The following is an 8,137-nucleotide window of genomic DNA, read 5'->3' as shown; positions in this document are numbered from 1 at the left end:
TTCCATGTCCCAGTATCCCTATTTAAACAATTCCTACCATTAAATAGACCCCCAAAATACATATTGTTTGTTTGCTCAAGGCTCAACATCAGTTTAAAATATCAAAATGAGTATAAATTAAATAATTTAGACAAACATACATCCTTTGGTGTACTATATAATTATATTTTTATAATATGATTATGTCAACAGAGCAGGCATATATGATGATATATCTTGTAGACAGGTCATCTTTTATTCTGCAACAATGAATAGGCCAGAGCAAAATCGTGCGATTAACTGTAACTAAAACGTGGTTTCTGAATAGATACTTTAACGTGAGGTGTGAAGCTTGGATATGGTGTGCAACAACAGCTGAAAGATGTCACTATTTATCATTATGGAAATCTGACGGACCCTCGCTGTGACGCTGACAGTTTGGGTGAAAAATAAATAAATAACTAAACAGGAGAGGAACGAGTATGTTTTAAAGTGTTGGTCCAAATTGCTAAAAGAGGCATGACGTTTCCTTTGCCTTGGGCAGTTGGCCTGGGTACACTGCAGGTGCTCAGAGGCAAAATTTTCCCGTGGTATCCACTCGTGTTCTATGTACCCAGTTGTCTCTACGTCAGCTCTCGCAGTTATTAAGAGGTTGCCCAAACACATGTCCAATGTAAACTCATGAAGAGCTCTTGGAGGCTAATATCTTGGATGGACTGACTGGAATCACAGGTATTTATTTAATACGATCATTTTAAATCTCATTTGTTTACATTATAATGTCTGTTCTTGTTTGTTCAATATGTCATATCATTAATACATTGAGTGCGCAGAGTATCAAGTGGAAGCATAATTACATTTTTGCTGTTGTTAACTATTTGCGGTTCATTTACTTCCCTATTTAGTTATGTAAGTTTTTTGAAGATGGAGATGACTATTTAATTAGTGTCAACAATAATCCTCAAATTCTATTGGGAACTTTCCTAATGAATTAAATTAAATCTAAACTGATGGACATAATCCAACCTTTCCATGTATTAGCGCCTCATTAAACGCGTTGATTTCTGCTATCCAGGGCGCAAGACTAAAACCATGTAATCCCATTATGCTCATTAGAAAGTCAAATGTTAGCAAGTCAGACTTAACTAAGATAAAGGACCCCAAACGTATTATGGTGATTTTATGGCGAACTCTTTGCCCGTGGTAAAATTTCAACTTGATTAAGGAAAGACAGAGACCAAAAAAAAATAAAAAATGCGGCTATCATTGTATTTTGTCATCCTATACTAGTGAAAGGAGTTTTTCTAAACAGGCACAGTACAAAAAACCCTTAAAGCATCTTTTGGAAGAGCGCTGACGGAGCGGAAGAAAAAGGCTGATGCACTGGATCTTTTCAGGTTTCTATTTTGTCACTTTTGGGTTCTGGCTTGGCAAAGCTTAAAAGGCGACAGTTTATTGCTTGCAAGGTTTATACCCGTTCATTATGTGTTCCAACATCCCACAGGCTCTATTGCAAAGTCTGCGATTGTGGATGCCGGTGGGTAGCAGGGCGATTTCATATGGGCTTTGCGCAGTTTGGTCAGTCGTGTAGATTTGATTAATTATATACAGACAAAAATCACTAACTGACTAAAAATGTGAACAAAAAACACTCTTTTGCACTCTTTGTTCCTTTGTTTTCCTGAGTGCGTTAAAGCAGACAGATTTTGCGCAGTGAAATTTTAGAAAAATATGCTAAATGTACAGTCGCCGTCGTCAATTAGAGCCCCACCTATAATTATTAAAGAAAGTGAAACGATTACGCACGGTTTATAACTATCAGTGTCAACAATCTTACGATGCGCACTAAGCTGGGAACAACGCCTATCAAGATTCTCATAAGCTTTAAATCTGCTCATATTCGGATTATCGCCTGCAAAAATATGGAGGATAAGACTGAAAATCTTTGAGTCCAGCGCATTTTCATTAGTGCATGGCAACAGTGGCACCGGGGTGCCAGCTGCCAGCTTGAACAAACACCAGTTGATTCCCCGATACCCAAACTCTTTAAAGCCTACTAAATCCCCCATGTCCAAGTCGCATCTGGAGGGTACAGCGTAATCCTCAATACAACAAATATATCACTAATTATTTGTCCAGAAATATTACCTCGGGAGGGCACAGGCTAACAGGTGCTTGAGAAAGCCAGGCTCATCACGCACCCCGGGAAAAGGGGGACTTTTTTTTTTTTTTTCAAAGTACAGGCTGTCCAGGCGCCCCTGGTTTTACACGGTGCTGAGTCTGCAGATAATTGCCATGATATCTTTATTGCTAGGACTGTGTTGTGAGCTTTAATATATCCGTCCCTGTCGAGTTTCTCTTCGATGCACCTGGTATTTCAAACTTGTTCTTTTTGTGCGCCTGGGTCCTGGACAGCAGCTGCTTAAAACAAGCAAAGAGGGAGGCCCGTCTCCGTCTACAACGTCTCCAAGACGTGTTGGCATGGTTTTCTTGTCTTTAATGTACCATTAGCCTTTGTCTTAACACAATATGGGAACAGTAAAGCATGACGTGCGTTATAATAAAACACATTTTCAATGATCCACCCGGATTTAGGGCGCCAACACGAGCCAGCCAACAGTATTGTTTTGTCCTCCAAGTCCACAGGCAATAGACGCATTGCGCTGACTTGATCAAGCCATTAAATTTATGTCCACCAATTTTTCACGTGCAGAAAAAAGGACCGGAGCGCAGCCTCCCAAGGACTTTGATTGCCTCGCCATCACCTGGCGTTCCGTTTAGAGGGAAGGGTAATACGAGGTGCTTCGTAAAGTGACTCTCCGTTAACATAAGGCCCTCACCATCCTGCTCCATTGTTTTGTCTTGTTTATAACTCATTACCCGGATTTAACAAATCCTCCATTGCATATGTTTGGTGTCTCCATATTTTGATCCGTAAGATTAAGCAGATGTTACGATTGAAAACTGAAAAGTCCAAGGCTACTCATGTCTGAAAGGAGAAGAGCGGTCTCCGCGCGGGACTAACAAAGAGCCTTGGAGATCTTCAGAGAGACATTTACGACCAATAAACAGACTTCAACCTGCTCTATTTCAGCCATTGTGTCGTTTTTGAATAATTAAGGTTAATAAGAATAGGTTTGTATACTTTGAATGCCAGGACCACAGGTGCGGGGTGACGTGATGAATGATGAGCCTGATTTTTGCCAAGCTTAAGAGCCCTTCTCTTGGACCTTCAAGCTGATAGAAAATATTGTCATTTCTTTAATTCACAGCATTACTTTCATTCAGAACAAAGCCGGGTGATGAAAAGCTTATGTTGTAATGAAACACTACGTGGTGGCTGCAGTGCCTCAGAAAAGAAAGAGCGAGTCAATGCCCGGGCGCGCTTTGGTTTGTGCGCACGTAGTCTGCTCCATCTAAATCAAATAAAGGGAACCTTTCCAACTTTTAAAAGACCACGTTTTACCTTTATTATGGCCTTTACGGCTGTGTCCATTAAGCATATGGTGTGAAAGCAGCAGCCTTTGTACTGACGAAACCCTCGACACAGCAACCGGTGTCTATTGCGAATCATTTAACTTCTTAGCAGCCAAACAGGATCCAGGGAAACAAGTGCACAAAAGCGCGCACGCGTGCAGGATTTTTAAGAAAAAGAAAATATTGGTCAATTGAGCATAAAAGGAGAGAATGACCCCCTCAGGCAGCTCCTCGTTCGCTTTTGTAACAAAAGACGACAGTTCCCTCCAGAAAAAATAATGTTATGCCATGACAGTGGTCCATGGAAAATAAAACATCACCAAGGCAAGCTGGGTTTTTGCGCACGGGATGCCCACCTAACAAGAGCAAAATGGGAAGCTGGCAGAGTTTTGCTCGTCTGAAGGTGGCCTCCCTCTCTTCACCCCAAAGCTTGAATTCAGGAAAAAGACTTTCAGCAGAAGACTGTCCTCCATATTTTAAGTTACTTTTATCTATGAGGCGTTCGGTATGCATTTAATGTGCATATTTAGAATTTGTTTTTTTTTTATATATATATATTTATATATATATATGTTGTTATGAAAGTGCATTGATTTTTCCTCAATAATAATAAAAATAAATCGGTCACTAAAATGTGTCAAATCCTATTTTGTTCATGCAAATATTATGCAGGCTAAATTATGTTTTTTATCTATCTTGTGATCAGCGATAAGCACATCCGTTCAAAGTGAACATTTCAACCCATAGCCTACTTGAAAGTTAAAAACACATTATATAACCTCAGGCATGACATCTCTTAAATGTAATTATTATAAGATGATCATGATGATGATTACCACCATTTGTAATTATTAGTTTTGTAAATGATGACATGATGGTTAATCGACCGATTACAGCAATAATCGAATTGTATTGGTTTTTATAAGTCACGGTCAAAGCAAACTTCAAGACAATTTGGATTTAAAAAAAAGTTAAATCGTTACTTTAGAAGCCATAGCTGACCGTTCAAAACTTGCACTGTGCGTAAAATATAAAAATAGTCGTGGTAAACTAGGCAAAGAAGAAGAAAAAAATCTTTGAACTTTAAACTCATAACACAGGGTTCACGATTAGCCACAATAGTATCTCTGGTGCTTTAGAATAACAATTCAGATTGGTCGCCCTACACCAGGGACAGCTGGCTTTGCTTGGCCGTGGAACCCCATACCACCCTTGGTGGACCATACACAACGACACTGACCTTACCGCGGGGAAAGCCAAAATGTGCCTTTGACTGAATTAGCCTCAAAGACGTCTTGCTATGATCTTTGTTCGCCACAGAATGGACTGAATATTGTTCTTAATATGAGAGGCATTGTATCCAGCTTTTGCGTGCCCCATATGAAATATTACTGCTCCTTTATTCAAACTCTCGTATTTCAAGGCAGGCATGTAGTTACCGTATGCGGTTTTGTGTCAGTGCTAAGATATCCAGACCCAGCCTGTCAATTCATTCAAATGCCTGGATCCCATACTTTTATTAATGCATTTTGCTTTGTTTGAACCCATCGCAAGGGAATGCACACATATTCTGAAAGTTCTTCAAGGAATGAGGGCTTAGAAAACCCAGAACAACATGCATATGTTAATATGCCTGCTTTCCGCAAGGCATGCAACATGGCTTTCAAGAGGGCTTTAATAGAGAGTTTTAGTTTATGAATTCCCGTAAATAATTTTAGGCCGACGTGCAAATTATGTAATTTATTTTTGTTAGTAATTTTCGTGGCGTCATTAGTGTTTTCCAACAAGTCAGTGTGCTAAATAGATGCTCATAAACAGTCCCGTTATCCTACCATAGCAACAGCACGCTGATCACCGTGTTGCCAATTTATTGTAGTAGATTTACATTTCACAAATATAATAATTAAAAAAGGTGTTTAAGACTCCCCAACTTCCTTTAAGGGGTTCAATGTAGCCCCATTAATCGCTCTCTGGCTGGCATAGGCTATTTTTTTCCATGACGTGACAAAAATTAGAGAGAAAAAAAGAAAGACGTTTTTAAAACATAGCCTAGGCTACTTTTTTCCCTAATTTCCAAACCGCAGCCTTCTGCATATGAGAAGGGAACAGTTTCGCGTTGATAATTGATCCACTTTTTTATTCAGACTTCTACCTTCCGCAAAGAGACAGAAAAGTCGGCTAAAATGTGATAAATTACAAAAATGCAAATTTCATTCACTGGCGTTTGTAAGTGTGTCTATCTGAAAGTGAATAAGGCCTTGCAGTCAGTCTGCGCGCACTCGGGGAGCTCGGGACCCCAGGGCGCGGATCAAAGCGCCCCATTCTTTTTCATCCCCGGTATTCTCCCACAAACGATTTCGATACAATATGTTTCCATGATGCACGTCATGTGCCTGGGACGCAGAACTCGCTGCATCTCAGCTCAATGCGTCGACCGCCCTTTGTTCGACAGGATGGACTTGAGAGGGTTTTTCCCCTAGTTGCCAGGTTTCTAAAGTGTAAAAGCATGCATCATTTTTCACCAGGTCTCGTTGTAATATTCACAAAAGGGAATCTATGAAAACAGACCTTTCAGTTGTTCGCTGGCATGAACCTCACTGCTGTCCAACTGATTTCTCCCATTATAAGCATTTCTCAGCGGGGAGGTATTTGCAACACAAATGCAGAGTAACACACACACACACACACACACACACACACACACACACACACACACACACACACACACACACACACACACACACACACACACACATAATAGTATATTTAGAGTAAAGATGTCCAGCTTTATGACATTAATAAATGATTTCTCTGCAACTAAAAAAAACAAACAAAAAAAACATGAGAATAAATTAAGTGGGGGCTATACTATTACAGACGTGTTTTATTTATATTTTTTATTCATTTGAATTGACCAAATAATTTAACATTTTTATTTTGTTTGGTTAAGTTAGGAGTACCCTTAGGCAACCCCATTACCTTAAAAAAAGCTTCAATTATCTGTTCTTCAATTATCTTCCAGCTTTGAATGAACTTATAGCTGTGGCAGAGAAGCAAAAGCGTAAAACAGCAGCTCAGTGCGACTTGACCATAAGTTTAGAGTGATTGGCTGAAATGGCCTTGGGCCAGAGCTGGGAAAGCTTCCAGGCCAGACTCCCATTAACCCTCTATGGTGAAACTCTGCTGGAATCCAACACACCAGTCATCGCCATTTATCTACCAACTAATGAAACTAATTAATTTCTGGAGTTCAGCTAAAATTCCACTTTGTTGTTTTACAACCCAAGCCTGAAACCCTGTGAAAGTAGCAAACAACTTTAGTGCGATACCCCCTCCTGGGATTGTTTTAGCTAATGATATATATCTGACATCTTATAGTAGTTTCTATGGTAACTAGGCCGCAAGCAGTGTGGACCATGCTGGTCTGTTCAGTAGCACAGCAGTATGGAAAAGCTGTTTTGTGACTCTGGCAATGGACCAGTTAGTGGAAGATTACAAGGAATTAGGCCATAATCACATAATCCCTGAGAAAAGGGTCACGGCACAGTGATCAGGCTGATCAAGTCATAACCCAATAACCATCCGTTGTACATGACAGATAGTTAAAGGAGACATTGGTAATTGATTCTAAGCTTGTCCCTGAGGGTCAGTGGGGTCTGGTGAGACCAGAGTTTGGAGAACAGCTCTGCAGGGGTTTGCCACAGAAGGGACACTGTTTATACAGAACACTACAGCTACCAGCCAAACCACTCTAGAGATTTAGAAGGTCAATGGTACTACATTTCATTCTAGGTGATAGTAAAATGAACTCTGTAGAAATGTTGGATTTTTTAAAGCATGCGCAACACAACTAAACGTAAAAGTTGTGGCCATTTCTATGATCATTTATTCTGTACAGTGTGCAGCAGTGAAATAAAGACAGAGCGAAAGCGATGGGGGCAGAGCAAAACTAAAGACTGAAATGGGTTCGAGAGCCAAGATCTTATTGTTCGGCTTCACAGCCATTGAGATCGCCTCCAAAGCTGTGCATTCCGCTGGTTTTGTGCTGTATGCGGCATGCGGAAAGCAAAAGCCCATTCTTGGAGCACTCTTTAATGTGGCAGAAGAATGCATACAGTTACTCATGTCTGCACCTCTCCAACAGCATTCAGGCTTAAGAGCTGCAGTAGACTGAGTCCATTCACAGCACAGTCAATTACAGTCAGTTAAAGTCATGATAGCCTTTGTTTTCTCTTAATGGGAGCTCTGTGTGGCTTCACTATGGGGGAAATCGAATGAATTTACTTAAAGAGATTTGAAGTTTTCTCTTTGCTTTGCTTGAAAACATGCCAAAAAAGTTCAAACGCACTGTGGAGTGCCGTGATATCTTCACTGACAAAATGAATCGACTTTTGTTCAAATGTATGGAGTAGGAATTACTGTGCAAATGCTTTATTATGTAGAGCAGCTGATACAGATCAATATCCTGAAATATAATTATAGACTGAATTCTATTTTCACCCTAACTAGGTATTTTCTTCTTCAGATCAAAAACAATTAAAATGATTAATAAAGAAAAAAGTTGTTTTGCAATGTGACTATCATACATAGTCAAGTTTTGAAATGACACAAACATGCAGAGCACAGACTAGAGGCCCGTTTCACACCAAGGCAGATAAAGATATAGATCTAAAAATCGTTC

The sequence above is a fragment of the Rhinichthys klamathensis genome, unplaced genomic scaffold, assembly GCF_029890125.1.
Source record: "Rhinichthys klamathensis goyatoka isolate OS25496 unplaced genomic scaffold, OSU_Roscu_1.1 h1tg000902l_1, whole genome shotgun sequence".
Classification (NCBI taxonomy): domain Eukaryota; kingdom Metazoa; phylum Chordata; class Actinopteri; order Cypriniformes; family Leuciscidae; genus Rhinichthys; species Rhinichthys klamathensis.
The sequence above is the reverse complement of the archived record's forward strand: the minus strand, read 5'-3'. Positions refer to the sequence as shown.